The sequence below is a fragment of the Carassius auratus genome, chromosome 50 (assembly GCF_003368295.1).
Source record: "Carassius auratus strain Wakin chromosome 50, ASM336829v1, whole genome shotgun sequence".
Lineage (NCBI taxonomy): Eukaryota > Metazoa > Chordata > Actinopteri > Cypriniformes > Cyprinidae > Carassius > Carassius auratus.
Window position 1 is genome coordinate 15,262,265 of NC_039292.1, and position 13,810 is coordinate 15,276,074.

The window sequence follows — 13,810 nt, forward strand, 5'->3', positions numbered from 1 at the left end:
TTTTGGAAATGTTTCACTTAGTATATAATAATTTTGCCAAAAAATAGAGTCAATGCCCGATCTCTGAATATTAGCAGGTTTTGGGCCTGGTTAGTACATGGATGGGAGACTGCCTGGTAATACCAGGTGCTTTAAACTTTTTGGAAAATTTCACAAATTAAATAATAATCTTGCAAAAAAAAAAAAAGAGTCAATGTCCAATCTCTGAATTTTAGCAGGCTTAGGTCTGGTTAGTACTTGGATGAGAGACCGGCTAGGAATACCAGGTGCTTTAAGCTTTTGGGTTTTCTTTCCTCTCTTTGCAGCAGTCTTCGCTTACGGCCATACCAACCTGGCAGCGATAGAGAGTGATTGGGAAGGTGTGTCTGATTGCAGTTGGAATAGAAAGGCTCTTCTAAAGCTTTATTTTGTATTTTATTTTTTTTCTGTTTATTCTGTGGGAGGAGATTTGGGTTTGTTTTGGAAAAAAGCCCGCGTTTAAGCTCCAAGCAGTTTATCTGCTTGGAGGCAAGCTTTTGTTTGTGCTTTTTTGTTTACAAAAATGGATGGACCACATGGTAAAGATCTGGCAATGGCAGGAGGACTAGAAGAACGTTTGGAACCACATGGAGCAGATAGAGCATCAAGAGAGGTAAATGGAGGAAATATGGATCATGGAGCACAGAGGGGAATCAAGCAAAGAGTGGATTATCTGAAAGAAGCAACGGTGGTGTTGGATTTAAAAGGAAATAAGGAGGTAAAAGCTGTGGATATCATTAAAGTAGTTTCAGAGAAGATTGGATTTGGTAAATTGCTGGCAGTGAGACCAAAGTATGGGGAGGAATATGAGTTGACTGTGGAAGATGCAGAACTTTGTGATGTATTATTGGATGGAATGGAAATAAAAGGTCAATTCTTCGAAATAAGGAGGCTGGAGGTAAAGGAACATATTGTGTCCTTTCTTCACTTGCCGGCATACTTGGAGGACGAAGTGATTGAGAACAAATTGAAGTTTTGGGGAGTTAATCCAATTACAAAAATAAAGAGACGAGTTTATCCTGGAACAAACATTGCTGATGGAACGAGGTATGTGAAGGTTAAATTTCCAAAAGAGGTAACATCACTACCCTATAGTGGTAAATTTGAAACGGCAGATGGCACTCAGTACTTTAGGGTCATACATGATGGACAGCAAAAACTATGTCGGATGTGTATGCAGCCAGGACACATTTTCAGGGACTGTCCTGATTTCAAATGTTATGAATGCTTTGAGCAAGGGCATTTCGCGAAAGACTGTAAAGCTGATAAATGTCTGGATTGTGGGAAAGTATTCATAAGGTGTGACTGTGAAAGTGAACATGAAGAAGAGACAAATGATGAAACTGAACATGGTGAACCAGAGGAGAATATGGAGTGTATGGAAATAGTCATAAATGAGGGAGAGGAAGATGGGTCTCTGAATGACGGTAAAAGTCAGGAGCAGGAAAGGGGGGGGGGGTTTGAAATGGTGGAACATATGATAGAGGGGTGTAGGGGTCCGGTGGATGTTATAATAAAAGAAAGACAGGATAATAAAAAGGAGAAGGAGCAAGTAGAGGAATGCATAGAAGTAAATTTGGAGGAGCTGAGGAGGGGAATGAAGAGAGGAATATTGGACCTTAAATCATATGTAGGAGAAAGTAGAGAAAAAGGACAGAGAAGGAGAAGAAACTCAGGTACAAATGAAGATTTTTAATGGAGAAGGTGGGAGAAAAGTATGAAAAATGAATGTTTTGTTGTTAATGGCTCTTTGTTTTGTTTCAATCAATGTGAGAGGGTTTAACAAAAATTGATAAATTTGGGAATATGAAAGCGCTATGCAAAAAAGCTGATGTTTTATGTAAACATTTTATGTAAAAGACACATGAATGATGATGTTGAAATCATATATCGGGATAATGGAGGGAAATGTATTATTGTGAAAATGGTTATAGGAGGGGAAAATGTTTTTGTGTGTAATGTACATGCACCAAATGAAGAGGCTGAGAAGAAAATGTTTTTTAAGGATTTAAATGGTCAGATGGAGAAATGGGAGAATATTGTTGTATACAGTTTTTGTATACAGTTGTATACAGTGTATACAGTTTTTAGTAGACTGGATATAGCGAATGATATGGTTTATAAAAGAGATAGTGGGAGGGAAGAATTGCTTAAATTAATGGATAAATATGATCAAATTGATATATGGAGAGAGAGGAATGAGGGTATAAAAGATTTTTCAAGACAACAATTGGTGAAGGATAAAATGAAGTAGAATAGATTTTATATTAATTACAAGAAACATGGAGAGGAAGATGGATAAAATATATTATAAGATGACTTCTTTAAGTGATCATGGGATGTTAATAGTACATATGAATGAAACGGGGGTGGAGAGAGGAAAGGGAATATGGTGTTTAAATAATGAACTTTTGAAAGATGAAGGATATAAATTGAAGATAGTAGAAATAATAATGAAAGAGAGAGAAAATGAAATTTATGAAGAAGATAAAAGAGTATGGTGGGATAATGTAAAGTATGAAATAAAAAAATATTCAATAAGGTATAGTGGTTTGATACAAATGACTAAGAGGAGAGACGAGCAAAGTGTTAGAAAGGTGTTGAAAGAAGAACTACAAAAAGAGAAAGGGGATATAGAAACGATTTTAGTGTATGAGAATAGATTAAAGGAGATTGAAGAACTAAAATGTAGAGGGGCTATGATTAGAAGTAGGGCTAAACATGTAATAGAAGGTGAAAGGTGCACAAAATTCTTCTTTGGTCTAGAGGAAAATAGACAGAGGGCTGATATAATAAAGGAGGTTGTAAAACAGGATGGAAGTAGAGTAAAGGGAACTAGAGAGATATTGGGGAGTATAAAGGAGGAGTTTTATGAATGTCTTTTTAAAAAGGAGGGGACGCAAGAGGAAGAAAAGGAGTATTTATTAAATAAGGTTAAAACAAAAGTAACGACGGAGGATAGAGAAATGTGTGATAGGGACATTTCCGATGAAGAAGTAGAGGTAGCAATATCACAGTTGAATAATGGGATAAGTCCGGGGGCAGATGGATTGACTAGCGAATTTTATAAGGCTTTTAAGAACATATTAATACCATTTTTAAAAGAAATATATAAGGAAATATACGATAAAGGTGAAGCAAGTCAATTGATGAGAAGAGGAATGGTGAAATTAATTTTTAAGAAAAGGGGGGATTCATCAGATCTGAAGAACTATAGGCCAATATCAATGTTAAATACAGATTTTAAAATCCTAGCTAAAGTTTTGGCAAATCGTTTAAAGAAAGTATTGCCAGGAATAATAACAATGAATCAGGCATATTCAATCATAGGGAGGGAAATTACAGATACAGTAAGTAATATAAGAGATAAAATAAGGTATATGGTAGAGAATAAAAAGGAAGGTTATATGGTGAGCTTAGATTTAGAAAAAGCCTTTGATAAGGGTAGAGCATGATTATTTATTTAAACTTTTAGAGAAATTTGGTTTTGGGAATATGTTTATAAAATGGATTAGAGTTTTATAAAAAGATGCAATTAGCTTTGTGAAGTGTAATGGTTTTGTGACAGAGGCTGTCCCTTATCTGCATTATTATACAGTATTGTTGCGGAACCTTTAGGCTTAATAGTTGCAGAAGAGGAAAAGATTAAAGGAATTGGTTTTAGGGGGAGGGGAAAAGAACAAAAAACGTATCAATATGCAGATGATACAACTTTGATTGTAAAGGATATTGGGAGTATTAATGAGGCTATGGGCAAAATACAAAAATATTGTAGGGGTTCTGGAGCAAAAATAAATATAGAAAAAAACGTAGTAATGAGAATTGGGAAGGCAGAACAATTATCTGGCTATTTTAATTTTAAAGAGGAGGTGGAAAATATGAAAATCTTGGGAATTAGAATTGGAAAGGATGAAAAGAAAACGAGAGACATAATATGGGATGAGATTGTAGGAGGAATGGAGAGAAAGTTGACTTTTTGGAAACAACGAGTGTTGAACTTGAGAGGCAAAATTTTGGTTGTGAATGCGCTAATGCTTTCAAAAATTTGGTATGCGTTAGAGGTCACTTCATTACCAATTTGGGTTTATAAGAGGTTGAAAAAGTCTATTTTAAATTTTATATGGGAGGGGAAACCAGCAAAGATTGCATATGACACGATGATAGGGCCTGTTGAAAAGGGAGGTTTGGGTTTGTTGGATCCGGGTTTAAGAATGAAGAGTTTAAGGGTTAAGATAATGAAGAAATTTTTTAATAGAGATAATAAACAAGAGTGGAAGGAGGGAATGAAATATTTCTTAAACAAGTGTGGAGGTCTTAATATGGGAGAGGGAATAATATGGATGAAATTGAAAGAACATACAGTATTGTTCAAAATAATAGCAGTACAATGTGACTAACCAGAATAATCAAGGTTTTTCGTATATTTTTTTATTGTTACGTGGCAAACAAGTTACCAGTAGGTTCAGTAGATTCTCAGAAAACAAATGAGACCCAGCATTCATGATATGCACGCTCTTAAGGCTGTGCAATTGGGCAATTAGTTGAATTAGTTGAAAGGGAAGTGTTCAAAAAAATAGCAGTGTGGCATTCAATCACTGAGGTCATCAATTTTGTGAAGAAACAGGTGTGAATCAGGTGGCCCCTATTTAAGGATGAAGCCAACACTTGTTGAACATGCATTTGAAAGCTGAGGAAAATGGGTCGTTCAAGACATTGTTCAGAAGAACAGCGTACTTTGATTAAAAAGTTGATTAGAGAGGGGAAAACCTATAAAGAGGTGCAAAAAATGATAGGCTGTTCAGCTAAAATGATCTCCAATGCCTTAAAATGGAGAGCAAAACCAGAGAGACGTGGAAGAAAACGGAAGACAACCATCAAAATGGATAGAAGAATAACCAGAATGGCAAAGGCTCAGCCAATGATCACCTCCAGGATGATCAAAGACAGTCTGGAGTTACCTGTAAGTACTGTGACAGTTAGAAGACGTCTGTGTGAAGCTAATCTATTTTCAAGAATCCCCCGCAAAGTCCCTCTGTTAAAAAAAAGGCATGTGCAGAAGAGGTTACAATTTGCCAAAGAACACATCAACTGGCCTAAAGAGAAATGGAGGAACATTTTGTGGACTGATGAGAGTAAAATTGTTCTTTTTGGGTCCAAGGGCCACAGGCAGTTTGTGAGACGACCCCCAAACTCTGAATTCAAGCCACAGTACACAGTGAAGACAGTGAAGCATGGAGGTGCAAGCATCATGATATGGGCATGTTTCTCCTACTATGGTGTTGGGCCTATTTATCGCATACCAGGGATCATGGATCAGTTTGCATATGTTAAAATACTTGAAGAGGTCATGTTGCCCTATGCTGAAGAGGACATGCCCTTGAAATGGTTGTTTCAACAAGACAATGACCCAAAACACACTAGTAAACGGGCAAAGTCTTGGTTCCAAACCAACAAAATTAATGTTATGGAGTGGCCAGCCCAATCTCCAGACCTTAATCCAATTGAGAACTTGTGGGGTGATATCAAAAAAATGCTGTTTCTGAAGCAAAACCAAGAAATGTGAATGAATTGTGGAATGTTGTTAAAGAATCATGGAGTGGAATAACAGCTGAGAGGTGCCACAAGTTGGTTGACTCCATGCCACACAGATGTCAAGCAGTTTTAAAAAACTGTGGTCATACAACTAAATATAAGTTTAGTGATTCACAGGATTGCTAAATCCCAGAAAAAAAAAATTTTTTGTACAAAATAGTTTTGAGTTTGTACAGTCAAAGGTAGACACTGCTATTTTTTTGAACACACCCCTTTCAACTAATTGCCCAATTGCACAGCCTTAAGAGCGTGCATATCTTGAATGCTGGGTCTTGTTTGTTTTCTGACAATCTACTGAACCTACTGGTAACTTGTTTGCCACGTAGCAATAAAAAATATACTAAAAACCTTGATTATTCTGGTTAGTCACATTGTACTGCTATTATTTAGAACAATATTGTATGTTAAAGGGGGTATCGGAATTCTATAGAGAGGTTCTGGAGGCTTGGAAAGAATTTTTACCAACAGTTGTGTATAAGCCAGAAGGAAATAATGAGTTTTTGAATCATCCATTGTTTTTAAATTCCAATATTTTATATGAAGGTAAGGAATTATATTTTAAAAAAATGGATTGCAACTGGGATAATTAAAGTTAGAGATAATCTGTATGAGATTATAGATGGCTTTATACCAGTACAAGGCATAACAGATGAAATTGAGGGTATTGGGGAAGAGGTAGAGAGACGTACGGTGAAACAACAATTTGATCAAATAAAAAAAGGAGTTCCAAAGGAATGGATTGAAGGACTTATAAAAGAGGATGAAGGACTGGGAAAGGTTGAAGTGTGTTTAGGGGAAAGTGAGAGTAAAATTTTAATTCAATCATGTCCTTTAAAAGTGTTTTATAATTTCTTTAGGAGGAGGATTTTTGTCCAACCAATAGCAAATGGCTTTTGGAATAGGTTATTCCCAGGGACTTAATCTGATGACATTTGGGGGAATTTAAGAATAAGATACATGGACCCAATAATTGAGAATTTTTATTTTCTCTTAAGACATAATGTAATTTACACAAAAATGAGGTTATGTAAAATGAGGATTGTACAGAATGCAAGATGTGATGTCTGTGGAAAGGAAGATGAAGGGGTGCTACATTTGTTTTTATTGTGTTCAAATCTTCAGGATTTTATTAGGAAAATTTAATTATTTATAGAGGGAATCTTGGGAGAGGAATTTGAACAACAAATTGAATGGTATAAGGTATTTTTACTGGGTTTAAAAGGAAGAGGCAAAAATAAATATATTGTCAATTTTATTTTAAACGTGGCGAGGTATGCAATATGGGGTAGACGTAATGTGATGAAAGGAAAACAAGGTAATGTTGATATGTGGGTTTTTTTAGAAGGAAATTGGAAGGGAATATACAGATTATATATGAATATTTAAGTATGAATGGGCAGACTGAGGGGTTTTATAATATAATTACGGGGAACAATGCTAGAGTTCTGCAATGCTTTAAAGAACATATGATAAATATGCCTGGATAATTAGGATTGGAAGTGTAAGCGTATAATGGAGGGTGAGATTCAATAATGAATATAGAATGAGTGAATATGATATGATGTGACACGTACTGGAATTTATGTATATGTCAAATGTGAAATTATTGAATAAAAAAAAAAAAAAAGCTATGCCCGATCTCGTCTGATCTCGGAAGCTAAGCAGGTTTGGGCCTGGTTAGTACTTGGATGGGAGACCGCCTGGGAATACCAGGTGCTGTAAGCTTTTTGGAAAATTTCACAAATTATATAATAATTTTGCAAAAAAAAAAAAAAAAAAAAAAAGAGTCAATGCCCAATCTCTGAATCTTAGCAGGCTTAGGTCTGGTTAGTACTTGGATGAGAGACCAGCTAGGAATACCAGGTGCTTTAAGCTTTTTGGAAAATTTCACAAATTATATAATAATTTTGCAAAAAAAAAAAAAAAGAGTCAATGCCCGATCTCTGAATATTAGCAGGTTTGGGCCTGGTTAGTACATGGATGGGAGACTGCCTGGGAATACCAGGTGCTTTAAACGTTTTGTAAAATTTCACAAATTATATAATAATTTTGCAAAAAAAAAAAAAAAAAAAAAAAAGAGTCAATGCCCAATCTCTGAATCTTAGCAGGCTTAGGTCTGGTTAGTACTTGGATGAGAGACCAGCTAGGAATACCAGGTGCTTTAAGCTTTTGGGTTTTCTTTCCTGCTTATATAATGTACTGTACTGTATGCATGTACTGTATATTGGAGATGATTACGGCTACAGTTAATAATCAAGACAAAGAAGAGTGTGATGCGGAGATAAAAATAGAAGAGATAGAAGAAGCTATTAATCAATTAAAGGTGAACAAAAGTCCAGGTATAGATGGGATAACAAATGAGTTTTATAAAGCTTTTAAGGATAAATTATTGAAAATACTAAAACAAGTGTATGATGAGATTTTAGGGAGAGATTAATCAAGCAATGAAAATGGGTCTAGTGAAAATAATATTCAAGAGAAAAGGGGAAAGGGAGGATTTAAAAAATTATAGACCAATGACTATGCTAAATGTAGATTTTAAAATTTTAGCAAAAATTTTAGCAAACAGACTGAAAAGAGAGTTACCTAAGATAATTTTATCAAATCAAGCATATAGAGTTCAGGGGAGAGATATATCAGATACAGTTAGCAACATAAGGGATGTGATAAGTTATATGAATGAAGAAAAGAAGAGTGGATACGTGATAAGCATGGATTTTGAAAAAGCATTTGATAGGGTGGAGCATGAGTTTTTATTTGCGAGTTTAAAACGTTTTGGTTTTGGGGGGAATTTTAGAAAATGGATTAAGATCTTGTATAAGGATGCAATGAGTTTTATTAAATGTAATGTTTTTTTAATGGATGCTTTTAAGATAACTAGATCCATAAGGCAGGGCTGTCCATTGTCAGCACAGTTGTATTCCTTAAGTCTCTAGGAATGATGATTAAAAAGGATCAAAGAATAAAAAGTATAAATATTGAAAATAGAAGGGAAGGACAAAATATTTTTCAGTACGCGGATGATACCACCTTGATAATAGAGGATTTAGAGAGCATTAGAATAGCAATGGAACTCATGCAGAAATTTTGTAAAGCAACAGGTGCAAAGATAAATGTGAAAAAAACTGCTTTTATGAGATTTGGAGAAGCGCCAGCATTACCAGCTTGCATTGCTTTTAACGAAAAGGAAGAAATTAAGATTTTAGGAGTAAATTTGGGGAAAGATGAAAACAGTTCAAGAGATAAAAGATGGGAGGATATTGTGGGAGAAATGAAAAGAAGATTGTTTTTTTGGAAAGTGAGAGATTTGGAGTTGAAAGGAAGAGTTCTAATTGTTAATAGTCTAATGCTCTCTAAGATGTGGTATAATTTATCTGTAACTGCAATGCCAATGTGGGTTGAACAGAGAGTAAAGGGTAATGTGTTGGATTTTTTTATGGAGTAATAAGCCTCCTAGAAGTGCACATAGGACTTTAATTGGTTCTCAAGAAGAAGGAGGGTTGGGGTTAATGGATGTTGAGCAGAGGAAGAAGAGTATGAGAGTGAAAACTGTAAAGAAATATCTAAATAGAGAAAAGATGGAGGAATGGAAAGTAATAATGAAACATTTTTTAAAAAAATGTTCAAATTTGAGAATAGGGGATGATATTTTATGGATGAGAGTTAAAAAAGGAATGATAAAAGGAATACCAGATTTTTATAAAGAGGTTTTAGAGACATGGAGAGATTTCTTACCACATATTGATTTTAAGCCACAAGGAAGAGAAACAATTTTGAATCAACCTCTGTTTTTAAATGCAAAGATTACTACAGATGGAACAGATGTGTTTTTTAAAAAGTGGCTAGATGTAGATATAAAAAGAGTAAGAGATGTTTTATAGGAGTATAAAAATGGGTTTCTTCCTCTTCAGTTTGTCATTGATGCTTTAGAAGAAGCAAAAGAGGATTTCAATGTCAGTACTTTAAAGAAACAGTATGATGTTGTAAAGAAAGCAATACCAAAAGAGTGGATTGAAATAATAGAGAGTGGGGAAAAAGAGGAAGAGAAAGTAGAAGTGTATTTTAAAGTTGGGAAGAAGGAAAATGATTTTAACTCTTGTACTGTGAAGATGTTTTATACGTGTTTTAGGGAATCTGTTTTCACAAAACCAAAAGTAAATGAATTTTGGATTGATCATTTTCCTGGATTAGATGAAAAGAATATATGGAGGAATGTTAAGTGGAGGTTCTTAGATGTAAAAATGGAAGCGTTGGATTATTTTATAAGGCATAAAGTCGTTTTTTCCGAGATGAAACTATGTAAAATTGGTTTGACACAAAATGCTTTGTGTAAAGTATGTAAAAAAGAGGATGAAGGATTTTTACATTTGTTTTTATATTGTGATGAATTGAAAGAATTTTTTAAGATTTTAAAAGGTTTGATAAATCAACTAAGAGAAAAAGAAGATATTCCAAACTGGGATGAGTTGATAATAATGGGACTGAATGAAAATTGTACAAATAATGAGGTGGTCAATCTATGTATATCTATGGGGAAATATGTGATATGGAAAAGAAGAAACATAGTGAGAAACAAAGACTGTAAAATAGACATATGGGGATATTTTAAAAAGAGAATGGAAGACTATTTGTAGATGTTATATGTGTATTGTAAGATGGAAAGGAAAATGGATGTTTTTTATAAAATGTTGTCAGGTAATGTACAAAATGTGTTAAGGAATTGTAAAATTGAGTTCCCTGGAATGTTGTAAATGAATTGGAATTTTTTGTAAAAGAATTTTAATAATACCAACATACCAACCTGGCTATGCCCGATCTCGTCTGATCTCGGAAGCTAATCAGGTTTGGGCCTGGTTAGTACTTGGATGGGAGAACGCCTGGGAATACCAGGTGCTGTAAGCTTTTTGGAAATTTTTCACTTAGTATATAATAATTTTGCCAAAAAATAGAGTCAATGCCCGATCTCTGAATATTAGCATGTTTGGGCCTGGTTAGTACATGGATGGGAGACTGCCTGGGAATACCAGGTGATTTAAACTTTTTGGAAAATTTCACAAATTATATAATAAACTTGCAAAAAAAAAAAAAAAAGAGTCAATGCCCAATCTCTGAATCTTAGCAGGCTTAGGTCTGGTTAGTACTTGGATGAGAGACCGGCTAGGAATACCAGGTGCTTTAAGCTTTTGGGTTTTCTTTCCTACTTATATAATGTACTGGCGATTAGATTGGCTGATCTCTAAATAGCCCTCTCTTTGCGGCAGTCTTCGCTTACGGCCATACCAACCTGGCTATGCCCGATCTCGTCTGATCTCGGAAGCTAAGCAGGTTTGGGTCTGGTTAGTACTTGGATGGGAGACCGCCTGGGAATACCAGGTGCTGTAAGCTTTTTGGAAATTTTTCACTTAGTATATAATAATTTTGCCAAAAAATAGAGTCAATGCCCGATCTCTGAATATTAGCAGGTTTGGGCCTGGTTAGTACATGGATGGGAGACTGCCTGGGAATACCAGGTGCTTTAAACTTTTTGGAAAAAATTCACAAATTATATTATAATCTTGCAAAAAAAAAAGAGTCAATGCCCAATCTCTGAATCTTAGCAGGCTTAGTTCTGGTTAGTACTTGGATGAGAGACCGGCTAGGAATACCAGGTGCTTTAAGTTTTTGGGTTTTCTTTCCTACTTATATAATGTACTGGCGATTAGATTGGCTGATCTCTAAATAGCCCTCTCTTTGCGGCAGTCTTCGCTTACGGCCATACCACCCTGAGCACCTGTGATTTTTGTTACATTCCAGGAAGTAAGCGGTGGCAGTAGGGAGAGAAAGGCTCTCCCATGTGTTTGTTTTGGTTTGTCTTATATTATATTGTATATAGTTAAATATATATTTTTTCTTGGTTTTTTAATTTTTTTTTATTTTTAAGGGCCCTGAGGAGAATTTACTGCTTAGGGCCAAAGGAGCTTTAAAGCTCTTAAAGTTTTGATTATGGAGGAACAAAATGGTGATGGCAAAGGCATGGCTGAAGAAAAAAGCAACAGTAAAGAACTTCAAAAAGATACTGGAGAAAGAATAAAGCAAAGGAAATCAACAGAGACAAGTGAGGCGAGAAGACAAAGGAATGAGATGAAAGACAATGAACAACAAAAGTATTTCTCTAAAGAGGCAACAGTAACTGTAAATACTACAGAAGTAAGAGATCGAAGAGTGGAGGATGTGATAAAAGCAGTGATTGAAAAAGTTGGACTGAGTAAAGTGTTAGCGGTAAGACCAAGATTAAATAATGAGTATGAGGTAACAGTAATGGATGAAGAAGCATGTGAAGTTTTAAAGGATGGACTAGCAGTAAAAGGAATTGTGTGTGAAGTGAGGAATCTTCAAGAAATAGAGTGTGTTGTTTCATTCATGAACTTACCAGCTTATATAACAGATGAAGAAATAATGGCAAAATTGAGAACATGGGGAGTTAAAGTTACATCTGCAATAAGAAGAAGGTACTATCCAGACACTACAATTACAGATGGAACAAGATATGTCCGTGTGAAATTTCCTAAGGAGGTGTTATCACTGCCTTACAGCACGAGATCTGATACTGCAGAGGGAGTGCAATATTTTAGGATCATACATGATCGTCAAATGAAGATCTGTAGATTGTGTATGAAACCGGGACACATTTTGAAGGACTGTCCAGACTTTTCCTGTCGAGATTGTGGTGAAAAGGGACATTTTTCGAGGGAATGTGATGCTGTAAGATGCCCGGAGTGTTGTAAAGTACTGGTGAAATTTGAATGCTGGATAGAGGAGGATGCTGAAACGGATAAAGACTATGAGCAAGTGGATGAAATGGAGAAATCACAGAATGTGGACGATGCAAAGGGGGAGGAAGAAACAGAACAGACTGAGGAAGAAGAAGAGGATCAAATAGGAGAAGATGCAGAGGAGGAACAGAAGTACTGTGAAATGGAAAGAGAGAAGGACATGGAATACAAACGGAAATCTTGAAACAAACAAGAGAGGAGGAAAAGGAAAGGCAGAAAATGCAAACGATAGAGAAAGCAACGCTAGGAAGAAAAGAAGACAACAAAAATGACTGGGAAAAGGTTACAATAACAAGAAGACGACAACTAAAGGTAAAACCAAATTTAGAGAATCTACAAAAGAGACATATAATAAAAAAAAAGAACTGAAACAGAAAGTATTTTAAAAAAAGGAGACTATGATGAGAATAGTTTTGCATGCTGGGAAAAGTTGATGAATGTTTCGAATAATATGTACTTTGCCATGTATTATGTTTTTGAAAATTGCAACACAATGTTAGAGGGTTACTAGAAAAAGGGAAATTTGAAAAGTTGAAACTTTTGTGTAGTAGATCAAATGTTTTAGTGGTTCAAGAAACAATTTGGAGGGATGAAGTAATGGAAAGTTTAAAAAAAAATGGAAAGGTGATATATTTTATAGTAATGGCGATGGGAGGCTAGGTAGGGGAGTAGCATTTTTAATTAAAAAGGGTGTGTGTGAAAAAGCACAAGTGGTTTATGATGATATGCAAGGAAAGTGTTTCATAGTGAAAATGATGGAGGGAGAGACAAATATAATTCTGTGTAATATTCATGCACCTGTGATAGAAAAAGAAAAGGTGTTATTTTTTAAGGAACTAAAAGATATTATTGTGAAATGGGAGAATATTTTAATTATGATGGATTTTAACACTACGTTTAGCAAGATGGATATTGCAGATGGGATGGTTTTTAAATATGATAGTGGAAGGAAGGAATTAAAAAGTCTAATGGAAGAAAATAACTTAGTGGACGTTTGGAGAGAAAGAAACGAGGGGATACGAGAATTCTCAAGGCAACAGGCATTGAAGAATTTTATATGCAGAATGTTACGTTCCCCTCTTTTTTTGGTCTAGGGGGGGTTCAAGGGGAATAACAAGTGTTGTAACATAAATAAATAAATGTGAGAAAACTCCTTTCCCTCTATCCCAGCTCTAAATATCTCTCATCAAGTTAGATCCAGAAGGCTACACAACACCTTTTGCTTTACACCTTGTAACACAAGACAACTGAAGAAAAGTACGCTTACTTAACAATTCTTTTATTTAGATATAAAGTTTGCCAGCAGAAAATCCATGCTCCTGGTAATTAAAGGGGGGGTGAAATGCTCGTTTGCACTCAATATCCTGTTAATCTTGAGTACCTATAGA

The 13,810-nt window shown here is 35.2% G+C and overlaps 1 non-coding gene and 1 pseudogene across 1 annotated transcript; both read left to right on the forward strand.

Annotated features, from left to right (window-relative positions):
• The first annotated feature begins 10,393 nt into the window (after positions 1-10,393).
• LOC113067350 (uncharacterized) lies at positions 10,394-10,512 on the forward strand (annotated as a pseudogene).
• A 364-nt stretch (positions 10,513-10,876) lies between these two features.
• LOC113067352 (5S ribosomal RNA) lies at positions 10,877-10,995 on the forward strand. The gene has a single exon (XR_003279331.1). It is a non-coding gene; the product is annotated as a 5S ribosomal RNA (ribosomal RNA).
• The last annotated feature ends 2,815 nt before the right edge of the window (positions 10,996-13,810 follow it).